The 15,786-nt window shown below is 52.7% G+C and overlaps 1 long non-coding RNA gene across 1 annotated transcript; it reads left to right on the plus strand.

Annotated features, from left to right (window-relative positions):
• Nucleotides 1-1,825: 1,825 nt before the first annotated feature.
• Nucleotides 1,826-15,293, plus strand: LOC138844613 (uncharacterized). The gene is made up of 3 exons (XR_011380703.1): nucleotides 1,826-1,896; nucleotides 3,983-4,158; nucleotides 14,335-15,293. It is a non-coding gene; the product is annotated as an uncharacterized lncRNA (long non-coding RNA).
• Nucleotides 15,294-15,786: the final 493 nt, after the last annotated feature.

The raw sequence follows: 15,786 nt of genomic DNA on the forward strand, positions 1-15,786 counted from the left end.
GAGAGGTGACAGGCTCTGACTCGGGGTTTTCGTGAGCACCTAGAATGTTCTAATGGCAATGGGCAAGGAAGAAAACAAGGATCACTTGTGGAAGCCAGGCTCTGGGGGCAGCTGAGACCAGGGTGGTCCTGGTGGGGGCGTGAGAGGTGGAGGGACTGTAGGGAATGTTAAAGATAGAGCAGACATGACCCGTTGACAGACTGTGTGGGAGGCATGAGACAGGAGCGAGCTGTGGGTGCCACTAAGGTTTCCAGCCTGAGCCCGTGAGAGGTTGGAGCCACGGAGAACCTCAGCAGGTGACAGTTCAAGGTCAGGAACAATCAAAGGGCAAAGACCCCAGCACCTGTGGAAGCAAAGATAGAAAACTGGAGTGTGCAAGTACAGGGGGCTTCAAAAAGTTAGGGTTGATGCAAAAATGGCATCAAAAGATAAATTTATTTTGGTGCAAAAATTCTTGAAATCCATGCAGAGTTTTTCACATTACTGATTTTTCATGAACTTTTTGAAGATCTCTTGTATGCATGTATTTCAAAACTTTTTCTATCAAAACAAACTTACCTTTTAGTTCCATTTGCCACCATCTTTTTGGAAAAAAATCCTTGTATTTATTGATGGCATGTCTACTTGTTCCTTTTTAAATCATGTGGAGAGCTCCTGTTTAAAATGTTAAGGTTTATTTTTATTTTGTAAAGACAGGTAGTTTCCATCTGCTGGTTCACTCCCAAATGCCCATAACATCCAGGGCTGGCCCAGGCTGAAGCCAGGAGCCTGCAACTCAGTCTGGGTCGGCTCTTGGGTGGCAGGGCCCAAGAATTTGAGCCCTCCCCTGCCTCGTGCCAGGGGAGTGGAATTGGAAGCTGGAATTGGGTGTGGAGCTGGGACCTGATCCCAGGCACTCCGGTATGGGATGTGGGTGTCCTGAGTGGCTGTTCACCACTCCTCCAAACACCCATGCCCCAGCTACGTGTCCTGGTGAGGAAAGCATTGCAAACTCATGGCCCATCAGCTGAGTCTGGCTGGTGAGCATATTGGATTTGGTTCTTCTAATACTGAATCATTAAACGATTGAATTTGTTGCCGATGTTTAAAAGTTCATGGGATTTCTCTTGATGTGAATGGAAGGGGAGAGGGAGTGGGAAAGGGGAGGGTTGTGGGTGGGAGGGACGGTATGGGGGGGGGAAGCCATTGTAACCCATGAGTCGTACTTTGGAAATTTATATTCATTAAATAAAAGATAAAAAAAAATTCAAAAAAAAAAGTTCATGGGATTTCATGTGCTAATCTGGATTTTCTGCTGCTTTTAGAAAAGAGATACAGCAGCATTGCCTGGTGCTGAGTGACAGTGGCCCTTGGACAGGGCAGGCAGTCCTGGACCCTCCGATTAGTCTCCCAGGCCAGCATTAAAATAGTGGCTCCTGGCTGGCACCGCGGCTCACCAGGCTAATCCTCCACCTGCGGCACCGGCACCCTAGGTTCTAGTCCCGGTTGCTCCTCTTCCAGTCCAGCTCTCTGCTGTGGCCAGGGAGTGCAGTGGAGGATGGCCCAAGTGCTTGGGTCCTGCAACCCATGGGAGACCAGGAGAAGTACCTGGCTCCTGGCTTCGGATCAGCGCGGTGCGCCGGCCACAGCGGGCCGGCTGTGGCGGCCATTGGAGGGTGAACCAACGGCAAAAGGAAGACCTTTCTCTCTGTCTCTCTCTCTCTCACTGTCCACTCTGCCTGTCCAAAAAAAAATAGTGGCTCCTAAGTGCTCAGAAATCCTGACTACTATTATTGTGTCATTGCTATTGTTCATAGAGCTGCTCCCTCGCTCTCTGGTCTTGCAGGGCTTTGAGCGTGCAATCCCGGCCGCGAGGATTTCTGAAAGCCGGAGGACGATTGCGGCGGGGGTGGCGAGGTGAGCAAAGCTTTGCGTAATGATGATGGCACCAGACCCGAAGGCAGGAGGGAAGGAAGTGCAGCTCCTTGGTGCTGAGAAAATTGCTCCCGTGAGCGCCATCAGCCCCTCACATCAGAGTTCTCGGCTGGCCTGCGGCAGAGCTCGGCGCGGTGGCCCGGGTCACCCCGTGACACATCTCACAGCTCCGTGAGCTTGCTCAGCTCACAGCCTCACAAATCACATTTGGAGCCTCCTTATCAGGCAAGCTAGGAAATTAAACCTAAGCGGCAGCGGTGTTGCTAAGTAATGTGGCTGTGTACACAAGCCCCCGCGGCCGGGCTGTCACAGCCCCGTGCAGGCGTCACTCCCACTGTGGCTAATGAGGTTTGCAGTCTCCTCAGGAAACCTGCTGTTCTTTTTTTAAGGCCAGAAAACGAGGTAACTTAGTTAGAGGCAAGAGATCGAGTTTCCCCTCCTGGAAGCTAGGGTGTGTGCGCGCACATACTTATGCGTGTATGTGCGTGTGTGTGTGCGCGTGCGTGTAAGCGTGTGCGTGTATGAGTGTATATTGGAGATCTCCTGTCTCATGACTCAGAAGTGGGGAGAAGATCCGAGATCCGTGCTGCCCTGGATCACAAAGGCCTGGTTCAATCTGCCCGTGTGTCCCTCGCCTGGTACTCAGAAACGTTTATTGAAGGCCGGCGCCGCGGCTCACTAGGCTAATCCTCCGCCTAGCGGCGCCAGCACACCGGGTTCTAGTCCCGGTCGGGGCGCCGGATTCTGTCCCGGTTGCCCCTCTTCCAGGCCAGCCCTCTGCTGTGGCCAGGGAGTGCAGTGGAGGATGGCCCAGGTGCTTGGGCCCTGCACCCCACGGGAGACCAGGAAAAGCACCTGGCTCCTGGCTCCTGCCATCGGATCAGCGCGGTGCGCCGGCCGCGGCGGCCATTGGAGGGTGAACCAACGGCAAAGGAAGACCTTTCTCTCTGTCTCTCTCTCTCACTGTCCACTCTGCCTGTCAAAAAAATAAAAAAAAAAAATTTATTAAAAAAAAAAAAAAAGAAACGTTTATTGAGTGACTGCTGGATGCCCTCTGCCTGGGGATGCTCCTGAGTGACTTGGGGTGCCAGGGCCCTCCTGGAAGTCTCTCTCAGGACTGTCTTTCCTTCAGGGCCTTTGCTTTTTTTGTCTGCCAGGGCTCTAGTGCCATGAGTCGGGCTCCTGGCCTGGGGTATGCGAGGGCCGCTGAGCTGGAGCTGGAAGTGGCCTTGCTCTCCTTGTCCCTTTCAGAGTTCGCGTCTTGTCCCCACAAAGATTCCAGCCTGAGGATACAGCTCTGGACTGTGAGGCAGTCGTTGTGTGGCCCTTTAATCCACTCAGGCAGAGCCGCAGTGCGTGTGTGGTCATCTTCTAGTGTCTGTGGCTTGCGGCTGCACTGGGAGGTGAAGTGTGTTGGATGCACTGGGACATGTGGGGCCCAGGGTCTTCCCCAGCCCCCTCTCTGAAAGACACCCCCAGCCTTGTCTGTTCTGGGCTCCTGGGATGGCTTGGGAAACTGAAGTCCCTCCTCTTTATTTTTAAAGATTTATTTGAAAGACAGAGTTAGAGATAGAGAGAGAGGGAGAGATACTCCATCCACTGGTTCACTTCCCGGATGACCACACAGCCAGGGCTGGGCCAGGCTGAAGCCTGGAGCCAGGAGCTTCATCCAGGTCTCCCATCTGGGTGCAGGGGCCCAAGCACTTGGGCCATCTTCCGCTGCTTTCCCAAGTACATTGGCAGGGAGCTGGATTGGAAGTGGAGCAGCTGGGTCTCAAACCAGCGCCCATGTGGAATGCTAGTGTTGCAGGTGGTACCTTACCTGCTGTGCCACAAGGCTGGCCCCAGTCCCTCCTTTTTAAAGACAGGATTTTTTACTAATTGATTTTATTTTATTTGAAAGGTAGAGAGACAGAGAAAGAGGGATCTTCTACTTGTTCGTTCATTTCTCAAATGCCCACAGCAGCCAGGGCTGGGCCAGGCTGAAGCCAGGTGCCCGGAGCTCCATCCTGGATGCATCGTGAGTGGCAGGGGCCCATGTACTTGAGCCAGCATCTGTTGTTTTCAGGATATGCATTAACAGAAGCTGGAATTGGAAGCAGAGGAGCCGGGACTCGAACCCAGGCACTCTGGATATGAAGCGCAAGTGTCCCAAGCAGCGACTGGACTTCCTGCTGCACCAGACGCCTGCCCTGAAGCCCTGCCTCTTTCATGGAGATTTTTAATCACTCAACAGTCATTCAGGTAGGTTGGGGCTCGCATGGCCTCTGCATGGTGACGGGAGTATGCGGCTTCCAGTGCACCTGGTGGGAGACCCTGCGGCACAGGCTGCCCTAGTCTGGTGCTGGTCTGCGGTCCCAGGCCACCTCTACCCTCCGGGAGAATGTGGCCTAGGCAAGTCTCTGTTGTCGGGAAACAGAAGAATGGGAGAGAGAATGCCGGGTGCCTGCGGGTGTTGTTGTGTGGTGGGAGGCGCAACTGTACCCAGAGGGGCCAAGTCCTTTCAGGTTGCAGGAATCTCCCCGCCAAGTGCATTTTTTGCATTCTCAGGAGCTGCCGTGGCTGGGACCATCTCCCTGGGGCAGGGCTGTGCTCTGCTAGACCCGGGGCTGACCTGTGTGTGTGTGTGTGTGTGTGTGTGTGTGTGCTGGGGTGTCCAAGGCTGCCCATTGGTCTGACTGTATTTTTTTTTTTTTGATGTATTTTTTTTATTTGAAAGGCAGAGTTATATAGAGAGAAGAACACACACACACACACACACACAGGTCTTCCATCCACTGTTTCACTCTCCAAATGGCTGAAACAACTGGGACTGGGCCAGACTGAAGCCAAGAGCAAGGAGCTTCTTTGGGGTCTCCCATGTGGGTGCAGGGGCCCAAACACTTGGGCCATCTTCCACTGCTTTCCTAGGCCCATTAGTAGGCAGTGAGATAGGACTAGAACCAGTGCCCATACAGGATGCCAGCACTGCAGGCTGTGGCTCAACCTGTTATGCCACGCACTGGCCACCTAATTGTATTTCTTACACTTCACGAGCAGTGAGTTCATTGCTGAGCCAAACATGCACCCCTGTGTGTCATCATTTTCACTGCCTGTCATTCAGGATATAGACACATCGTAGTGTATTGAACCACTCCTCTGTTATGTAACATTTTGGTTGATTCCAATATTTTTCTGCTGCTGTCATTGTTGCTGTCATGAACATTCTAGAAGCTTCCTCCTCGTGTTCCAGGTAAGTCCATTTCCAAAGCCTCGACTTGTATTGCAGAATCGTCTTCCTGAACTCATGAGCTGTATATGGATTCCTTTTACTGCAATTTCAAATACATTTGTCAGTCTGATAGGTAGAAACTGGGCATGTCATTGTTCATTTGAATCTCCTGTGTTATGTGACGTTAAGCGTTCTCCTTGGGGGTAATTAGCTGGCAGGGCTATCTGTGTTTCCTGCTTCCCAACGGGGGAGTTTAAGTGTGCTTGTTATCATAAGGGAGGATGAAACTAGGGCGTGCAGCCAGCGAGCCGGGGGCAGTTAAGGTAGCTGCTGTTAGCCTCCAGAGCCTGAAGCCAATCTTCCTAAGTGTCTGTTTTCAATCATCCTCAAGTGGCCTTCTAATATTACTCAGTGTGCCCTGCTGGCCCAGGCCTGCAGCAGGCAGAGCTGGGGGCCAGTTATGACGCAGGCCCCGGATGAGCAGGTGTGTGGCGGCTTCAGGGTGCAGGTGCTTGGCTGACTCATGGATCCGCTTTTTCTTCTTTTAGTTGTTTGTTTATTTGAAAAGTAGAAAGAGATAAGATGAGACCTTCCATCCACTGGTTCACTCTCTAAAGGCCCACAACAGATGGGGCTAGGCTAGGCCAAAGTTAGGAGGTTGGAATTCCATCTGGGTCTCCCATGTGGGTGGCAAGGACCCTTATACTTGGGCCATCACCTGCTGCCTCCCAGGGTGTGGATTGGCAGGAGGCTAGAATAGGAAGTGGAGCTGGCATTGAAACCCAGGCCCTCTGATACAATATGTCACATATTAACCACTCTGTCAAACACCTGCCCCATAGATTGACTTCCTGTACCTCCGCCTTCCCCCTTGTCCTTTACCTCCTATTCATGTAGATAACCAGGTATCAGTATCTTTCGTTGTGTATGTATTTTAAAATATTATATTCAGGGTGCCGGCGCTGTGGCGTAGTAGGCTAAGCCTCTGCCTGTGGTGCCAGCACCCTAATATGGGCACCAGTTCACATCCCAGTTACTTCTCTTCCAATCCAGCTCTCTGCTATGGCCTGGGAAAGCAGTAGAAGATGGCCCAAGTGCTTGAGCCCTGCATTTGGGAGATCTGAAGAAGCTCCTGGCTCCTGGCTCTTGGCTTTGGAAAGGCCCAGCTCCAACTGTTGTGGCCATTTGGGGGGTGAACCAGCAGATGGAAGACCTCTTTCTTTGTCTTTCCTTCTCTCTGTCTGTAACTCCATCTCTCAAATAATAAAAAAAAAGATTTTATTAATACATTAAAAAGGCAGAGTGACCAAGTGAGAGAGAGAGAGAAATCTTGCATCCACTGGTTCACTCCCCAAATGGCTGCAATAGCCAGAGCTGAGCCAAGCCGAAGCCAGGAGTCAGGAACTCCAGCTGGGACTCCCATGTGGGTGGCAGGGCCCCCAGACCTTGAGCCATCACCAGTTGTCTTCCCAGGCACTAGCAGGAAGCCGGATCAGAAGCAGGCACTGAGACCGGTGCTCCGGTATGGGATGCCAGCATCACAGGCAGAGGCTTGTCCCAGTGTCGCACTGCCAGCCCCTTGCCTGTGTTCTGTGGCGTCCGCTCCTTTGAGGCTGGGGTCACTACTGTGTTGGATACAGCACTGACACCTGGAGTCTGAGGCTGGTGGATAACTCGGGTAGGAAGTGGCTTGGGACTGTAAACTCTGCCGGGAATCCATTGTTTCTGGGCCTGCAGGCTTCCAGGACCAGGTAAGGAGAGGCCAGAGAGGGGACAGCAGCTTGGGGACCGTCTTCACCAGCAGAGACATGCCCCGGGTCACACCTGTGGCCACCCAGTGTTGTGGGAGGCCCAGCTGCTGCGGTCACCAAGCTGGGCTTTTAAGGACAAGTTCATGATCCACGTCCCTTTCACCATAGCAAGGTGACTTTCATGCCACTCATTCAAGTAGGAAGGCTAGGATGGACATGGTCGGGAGGTGTGTTGCCAGGAGCAGCAGTGGTGGGGAAGGCCCAGCAGGTGGTGAAGCCTGAGTGGACCATGGCTTCCTTGTGGCCAAAGCAGGTGCTGGGGGCCATTCCCGGGGAAGGCCGGGCTAGAACGGCCCCTCCGCCACGTGGAACTGCCAGGGCGCGAGTTACCTGGGACCTGAGAAGAGGAGTGGAGATTTTCTGGGAAATTTCCAGTCCTTGGAACCTAACAGGGGGCGCCGGGAAACCAGGAGAGCCCGCTTACACGTGAGAGCCCGCCCTTACCCCGGTGTGGCACCGCAGCGGCTGCCAGTTGCCTCTTTGACTCTGGCCGTGCTAACTGCAGGCACTTGATGGACAGGGTCCAGGGGAAGTGACGCAAAGCCCCAGTGATGAGAACTCTCACAGCAGAAAGAGCAGAGGGGTGGGGGAGGCGGGGCATGACTGAGCTCCGCCCTCTCCCCAGGAGTTTATTCCACACCCTGCAGTAGCTCTTTGAGAGTTGCTGGCCAAGAATCTCAGAGCTTCCCACCGAGGAGTTATCTCTACCCTCTGTCCCTGAAGGGACGTGGGGTCTTTCGGTGTTGAGTAGGCAGTGGAGACAGAGGAGAGGATTTGGGGTTGTGCCATGGTCAACCAGCTGCCACAGAGAGGGGAGCTGCCTTCTAGAAGCATCTGAAGGCATTTGATGTAACTTAGTGGTGTGCCAGCAATTAGGATTAATCACAGTGAAACTCTTGTGTCTGCCATAGTGCTTTCTGTATTGTTTTAAAAATTATTCATTCAAAAGGCAGAGAGAGAGAGAGAGAGAGAAGGGAAGAGAGAGAGAGAGAGAGTGAGCTTCCATCTGCAGGTTCACTCCCCAAATGCCTGCAATGGCTGTGGCTGAGCCAGGAGCTGGAAATTCAGTCTGGTTCTCCCCCATGGGTGGAGGGACCAAACCATTTGGGCCACCATCTGCTGCCTCCTAGGGTATGCGTTAGCCCGTAGCTGGAACAGTCCAAGCAGGGCGGGGACTGGAACCCAGGGACTTGGTATGGGATGTAGGTGTCCCAAGTGGTGTCTTAACTGTTGCACTGAACATTTGCTCCTCATAGTGTTTGCTCGTAGCTCTGACCTGATCTCCATAAGATGAAATATTTCCAGCGGGTTTACTGAATTTTAAGTTTTGTCAGAGTTTGAACAACAGCTCAACCTCATGGGAAGGGCACTTTTATAACAGGTATGTGGAGGAAACCAAGTGTACTTTGTAAACCTTGGTAGCAGATGCTTAAGGCATCGGGCATGGGTCCTCCCAGTCCTAAGGGGGCGCTGTAGGACAATGGTGGGCTGAATGTGCAGAGTGAAGATCCTGGAGCCAGACTGCAGTGAATGCCATGGTAGGGGTTTAGTCCCACTCCCCCAGGGGTTTGTCTTTTTGTCTCCCATTCTCTGTGCAGAGCAACAGTTGGGAGAACCTCTCACCAGAGAGATGTTGTCTCTGCTGCATGGTCTCATGGCTGTAGTTCTGATTTGCAAAATGAGACATTAATAGTACCATCTCAGGGAATCGTGTGAAGCTTAATTGAGTTAATACACTACAAAAATAGAGAATGCACTCAATGCAGGTGAACTGTTCTGAAGACGGTGATGAATGCAATGTTAATGACCGTGAACCCTGGGTTTCACAGATGGAGGCAGCCTAGGATGTTCCTTTCTGCCAGCAAGGTCCCAACAAATCCCCACTCTGTGCCTTCATGGCCTTGCCAGGGACACGGTGACCGGCCTAAAGGGTAAGGGATATTCTACTTTTTAAAAAAAAAATACCTGACAGTCATTATGCATATTTGAGGGGTACAGAGGGACACTTTAGTATAGGCACACAACGTGCAGGGATCAGATCAGGCATACCTGTCACCTGTGTGGGGAACACCCAGAATTCTCTGTGAGCTGTTTTGAACTATCGACGGTTGTTGTTGACCATGGGCACCCTACTGTGCTGTAGCATGGCAGACGTTATTCCTATCCAGCTGCACCCTCGTGCCCTTAACCTCTTCTCTCCATCAGGAAGGGCTGTTGTTCTATTGATTTTGGGAAGATGCTGGTAGAAAAATCACCAGGCCTGTGATTTTATTAAATAAAAGGCCAAAATGGGAAATTTGACCTGGAGAATTTCATCTGCTCTTCAATTACGTGGGAGTCAGCAGTAAAGCAACTGGAAGCGTGAGTGGGGTCGCTCGCTGGGCCCCGCCGCCTGCCAGCTGTGCCACCAGTTATTTAAGCTCCCCGAGCGTCAGTTTCCTCATTTGTAAGCAAGAATGATACTTTATGGGGTTGTTGTGATTAATAAATTGGACGAGGGGCAGGCATTTACCCTGGTGATTACATGCTGCTTAGGACACCCGTGGTGCCTATCAGAGTACCAAGTTTGGAAGTGGGCTCTGGCTTCTGGCTTCAGCTTCCTGATGATACACACACTGGGGACAGCAGTGAGGACGCGAGTAACTGGGAAACCTGGACTGAGTTCTGGCTCCTGGCTCCCATCCGAGCCAGTCCCGGGCATTGTGTGTATTTGGGCAGGGAAACAGAGATGGGAGCACTCTGTCTAATAAATAGAGAAATATCATTGTATTTGTAGAGTGCTTAGCGAGTGAAGTTCTTGGAACCAGGCAAAACCCAGTGAAGCTCATTATCACGTTCATTCCACACCCTGGTTTGGAAGCTTGGTCGCCAGTGTGGCGGTGGGACCCTTAAGAAGCAGAGCCGAGTGGGGAGTCCTCTGTAGGTCACCACAGGCGTTGCCCTTGGAAGGGATTAGGTGGTTTGCGGGGGATCCTGGGTTCTCTTGCCAGGGTTGTTACTAAAGAGCAAGACTGATCCCTCTCCAGTCTCCGGCTCCTGGGCTGGCTGTGTGCTCCGCCTCCCATGTGCACGCCCACCACTGGGGTGCCCAGTGCCTGGAAGTCCTCACCAGAGCTGAGCAGACGACGGCGGGGCTGCACCCTTGAGCTTCCAAAACTGTGAGCGGGATCAGGCTCTTCTCTCGAGGACGTGTGGGGTCCCAGGTATTTTGTTAGAGAAACGGAAGAGAGGTCCGTCAGAGCTTACGATTCATGACTCCTGGGGTTGTGTTCCTTGTCCAGAGGTCTTCCTCCTCTTCCTCCTCCTCCCCACCTTCCCCCCTCCCCCTTCCCCTCCCTTGAAGGGTACCGATGACAGTCCTAGCAATTCCCCTGGCCCTCTGGCTGGGGTGGCTGCCCCTGTGAAGGCTGGGGGGACGTGGTGCCCCCTGCTTTCCCCTCGGGCTGCTCCAAGTCACTCTGGCTCTGCCTGGGTGTCTGTGGGCGGGGGGGGGGTGTCTGTCACTGAGCCTGTCTTGCCGCCCCAGGTGCAGTGAATGGCTGGTGGCTCCTCTTGTGAGGTTAGGGCTTCGGAAGATTTTTGCCAGGTCCAGACCGAAGCTCTCCCTTCCTGGCTCTGCCCCTGTGGCTCGCAATTCTCCTCTCTCGGTCTCTCGTGTCTTTGCCTTTTCCTTGGCCCCGGCATCTCTGGATTGCTCCAATTCCTGCGGCTCCAGCCACCCTGGCTCGCTCTTGTCTGCGTGCCCCCTGCAGTTGCCCTCCCCTCGGCGGCCTCTGGCCCCCATGTCTCTGAGGACAGCACCCAGGCTTTGGGACTAGCTGAGCTAGCAATGCAGTCAGCCGTAACTCATGAGAATGCTAATGTGGAGTGGCTGATGCGCGGGGCTCCTGCCACTCACACAGCAGCAAGTCTGCAGCTGGGGCACGCCTGCCTCCAGCCGCTGTTTCTCTCCTCTTATTTGGAGCTCCCGCACCATGCCTGCATGATGACAGGGCAGAGGGAGGGAGGAAGCAGGAAACAGAGTTCGCACGTGTCCTTTGTGAAGTGGGAAATGCGAAGGTTTTCCCAGTCAGCCCCAGCATACTCTCATTTACATTCATGAGCCAAAACCGTGAAGGAAGTGGGGGAAGACCAGCCTTCAAAATGGAGACGGAGAAGAGACTGTTTGGCTGAGTGGTGAAGAAGCTGCTTGGGATGCCCGCAGCCCATGTTGGAGTGCCGGGGTTTGAGCTCCCTCTCCAAATACAACAGCCGGGGCTCGGCTGGACCAAAGCCAGGAGCTGGAGACTCTATTCGAGTCTCCCACGTGGGAGGCAGGGACTCAACCACTTTGAGCCCTCACTGCTGCCTCCCAGGACGTGCATTAGAGGGAAGCTGGACTTGGGAGCAGAGCCAGGACTGGAACCCAGATGTGGGTGTGGGCCTCCCTACCAGTGGCTCACCTGCTGGGTCGAAAGCCTGCCCATGGCTGTACCGCTTGACGTCCCCACCAGCTTCAGCTCTCTCTGCTCCCTGGCCATATGCTAACCCCCCCCCCCCCCCCCCAGTAAACCTTTTATTTAATGAGTACAAATTCCATAAGTCCAACTTTAGGAATATAGTGATTCTTCCCACCATACCTGCCCTCCCACCCCTCCTCCTCCTCTTTCTCCCCTTCCCAGTCCCATTAAGACTCACTTTCAATTAACTTTATACACAGAAGACCAACTCTACACTAGGTAAAGATTTTAACAATTTGCATACACACATGCAAAACTGAGAACAAGTTTTACAATTAACTCTCATAGACTCAAGAGGCTTCCACAGCCTTGGCAGCTCATGTCAAGAGCCTTGGGTGATTACTGATGTCATAAATAAGAATGTCAATGTTAAATCAACAACAGGAGTCACTGTGCACTTGCTCCCCATGTAGAACCTCTGTCCTTAATGTGTTGTATTATGAGAATTAATGGTAAAACTTGTCTTCAAACAGTACTTTATACTTTGTGTGTCTGTATGGGTGCAAGCTGTTGAAATCTTTACTCAGTATAGAGTTGATCTTCTATATATAAAGATAATTAAAAATGAATGTTAATGAAGAATGGGATGGGAGAGGGAGTAGGAGATGGGATGGTTTGCAGGTGGGAGGGTGATTATGGGGGGAAGAACCACTATAATTCAAAAGTTGTACTTTTGAAATTTATATTTATTAAATATAAGTTTTCTATTAAAAAATAAAAAACACAATTAACTCTCATAGTACAGCTCATTAAGGACAGAGATCTTGCATGGGGAGTTAGTGCACAGTGACTCCTGTTGTTAATTTAACAATTAACACTGTTAATGTATGACATCAATGATCATCTGAGGCTCCTGACATGAGCTGCCAAGGCTTTGGAAGCTCTTTGAATCCACAATCATCATCAATATTTAGACAAGGCCATAAGAAAAGTGGAAGTTTTCTCCTCCCTTCAGAGAAAAGTACATCCTTTTTTGATGGCCACTTCTTTCCACTGGGGTCTCACTCACAGAGATCCTTTATGTAGGACATTTTTTTTTTTGGTCACAGTGTCTTGGTTTTCCATGCCTGAAATGTTCTCATGGGTTTTTCAGCCAGACCAGGAAGCCTTAAGGGCTGATTCTAAGGTCAGAGTGTTGCTTAAAGCGATTGTCATTCTGAGTCTGCTGTGTAGACTCCTTCCCATGTTAGAACACTCTCTCCTTTTTAATTCTATCTATTATTATTATCATTGGACACTTGATCCTATTTATATGATCATTTTAACACTCTCTATTATTCCATATATATATATATATCAGTGTCACAATGTCACTGCTTTTTCCAATGTAGATTTTTTTTTAAGAAGCAGAAACCTTAAATTTTTTTTTAAAAAAGAAAAGGGGCTGGCGCCGCGGCTCACTAGGCTAATCCTCCACCTAGCGGCACCGGCACACCGGGTTCTAGTCCCGGTCGGGCGCCGGATTCTGTCCCGATTGCCCCTCTTCCAGGCCAGCCCTCTGCTGTGGCCAGGGAGTGCAGTGGAGGATGGCCCAGGTGCTTGGGCCCTGCACCCCATGGGAGACCAGGAAAAGCACCTGGCTCCTGGCTCCTGCCATCGGATCAGCGCGGTGCGCCGGCTGCAGTGCGCTGGCTGCGGCGGCCATTGGAGGGTGAACCAATGGCAAAAGGAAGACCTTTCTCTCTGTCTCTCTCTCTCTCACTGTCCACTCTGCCTATCAAAAAAAAAAAAAAAAAAAAAAAGAAAAGAAAAAAAAGAAAAGGTCATGGGGCGGCACTGTGGCATAGCAAGTGAAGCCACCACCTGCAGTGCCGGCACCCCATATGGGTGCTGGTTCGTGTCCCGGCTGCTCCACTTTTGACCCAGCTCTCTGCTGTGGGCTGGGAAAGCAGTGGAGGGTGGCCCAAGTCTTTGGGCCCCTGCGTCTGTGTGGGAGACCCGGAGGAAGCTCCTGGCTCCTGGCTTCTGATCGGCACAGCTGTGGCTGTTGCAGCCATCTGGGGAGTGGAACAGTGTATGGAAGACCTCTCTCTTGCTCTCTGTTGCTCTCTCTGTAACTCTGCCTTTCAAATAAATAATTCTTCAAAAAAAAAAAAAAAAAGCAAAGGTCATGCCCAAACCCCTGGTAAGTAAAGCAAATAGAGCGATGCCTTGGTTGGAGGGCCAGAGAGTGCTGGGCCCTGGGAACACGTGAAGGCCCTGGAGGTGGCAAGTGCAAGGGTCAGGTTCAGTGTGACTTCAGCTCAGCGAGCTCGGGTCTTGCTGGAGCAGAATCAAGCCTGTCCCCGGTGGCCTTCCCACGCGGCTGCCAGCCAGGGGCATGTGAGCCGGGGAGCCACAGAGGCAGACCACACGCGGCAGCCTGGAGCTGCGTTTTAGGGGTACAGAGACCCCTTCCCACCACTGCGGCATGCCGGTAGTCCAGCTTACTTGATCTGCAAGACGAATATCAGAACCCGAGACTCCAGATAGGAGGAACAAAGAAACAAATTGGGAACATTGTGTGCCAGAAAGATTTTAATAAAGATCGGGCAGTCTCTGAGCGTAGATTCTGCCGTCTTCTTATTGGGATCTTGACAGTGATGCCGGGCGAGCGTGAAGAGGAGGAGCCGGGGGTGATTTGTATTCCTGGCACTGACGGGCACACACGGCCTAACCAGGGCAGCCATACAGGGGCAGCTCCAGGGGGTTTTCTGGCTTCTGCCAGTCTCCCAGCCCCCCTCAGCCCTCAGCCCCCCTGGCTCCTGTAGCCGAGGGGTCTCTTCTGTCTGCCCTTGGGGAGCTGGACAAAAAGCAGATTCCTGGGGCCTTGACCTTCATTCTGCACCCCCAGGCCAGGCACCTGAGGAGCTGCATCTTTACCAAGCTCTTTGCATCCTCTTCCTCCTTTTTGTGACAGAAGAGTTTCACCACGTACAGAAGTGTAGAGGAGTGTGACGGACCTGCCTACCCACAGCCCAGCCTCAGAGTCACCGAAATCCAGCCAGTCTTGTTTCATCTCTCCCCGGCTTCCTCCCAGCCTCCCGTCAAATCCCAGCTGTCCTGTCGTTTCATCCCTAGACAGTCAGTAGGTATGGTTAAGGCTCAAGGGCTTCTTACTTAGGCATAACCACAATGTCATTATCCCACCCAAGATGTGGACGAGGCTTGCTTTCTCCTGTGTGCTCAAGTGTGACGGCCATAGTCCTGCGCTCTGCCACCCAGTGGGGAGGCATTCCCTCCCCTGTAGGAGCCGCACCTGCACGCGTGGGAGGAAGGCGTGCATTTGCAGAGAAAGCTCCAGTGTGGGGCTCTGCTTCTGGAAAGCCACACTCACGAGAGGAAACCAGCGCTGAGTCATGCTGACCGCTTGCATTGCAAAAGGGTCCCCGCGGCTTAGAGCCGTACCAGGAACCTTGTGGGTGGGGCCTCCTTTGGGTTTAAGCCAATCTTGTGCCCTAAGGGGCAGCACAGAGCTGCCATTGAGTTCCCTAGGGTATGGTCCCTGGGGGCGTCCAGTATGGTCACCGTGCAGGGGTTGGGACATGGGCCTGGGTTTGGAATACCCAGTCAGGGGCTGGGTGTTTGGCAAGCCCACATCCCATATTGGAGTGCCTGGGTTCAAGTCCCAGCTTGCCTTCACTTCTTGCTTGCTGCAAATGCACACCCTGGAAGGCAGCAGATGATGGCTCAAGTGCTCGGGTCCCTGCCATCCCTGTGGGAGACCCAGATGGAGTTCCAGCCTCCTGGCTTCAGCCTGGCCCAGCCCAGGTTTTTGTGGGCCTTTGGGGAATGGATCAGAGGGTGGGAGCTCTTGCTATCTGTGTTTCTCTGCCTTTCAAATAAAATAAATCAGCGGGTTTTAAGAAGAAGCAACAACATGACCCCAAGTGCCTGGCCGGAAGCCCCGAGTCTGGCCTGCAACTTTGCAGTGCACGTAAGTTTCCTTGTCTGGGTTGGGAAGATTCTGCTTGGCCCGGTGAACAGGCAGGGGTGTTGGCTTACAATGAAGGCAGAGTGGGTGGTGTGCCCAACAGCAGCCAGGGTGCGAGTCACCCAGTGTCTCCCGTCTGCCCAGGCACCTGTCCTGACAGCTTCTAGCATCTTCTCTCCGAGGTCCAGATTCACTTTTCCCTCCAGGTCTGGGGTCTCCCTGATGCCCAGAACCCCCATGATAGGGAGGGGGGGCACATGAGACTCGCAGGCCCTGCTGGGACCCTGGGGGACCCTCCATGGGCTGGCAAGGTGCTCCAGGCTCTGTCTTATGCCCCTTGCTGGTGACAGTGCCATCGGCACCTGTCCCAATCCCATTAGAACTCCGATTGCTTTGTCCATGGCTAACCAAGTGTCCCTTGATTACCTTAATGGCCAG

The sequence above is a fragment of the Oryctolagus cuniculus genome, chromosome 12 (genome assembly GCF_964237555.1).
Source record: "Oryctolagus cuniculus chromosome 12, mOryCun1.1, whole genome shotgun sequence".
NCBI lineage: Eukaryota > Metazoa > Chordata > Mammalia > Lagomorpha > Leporidae > Oryctolagus > Oryctolagus cuniculus.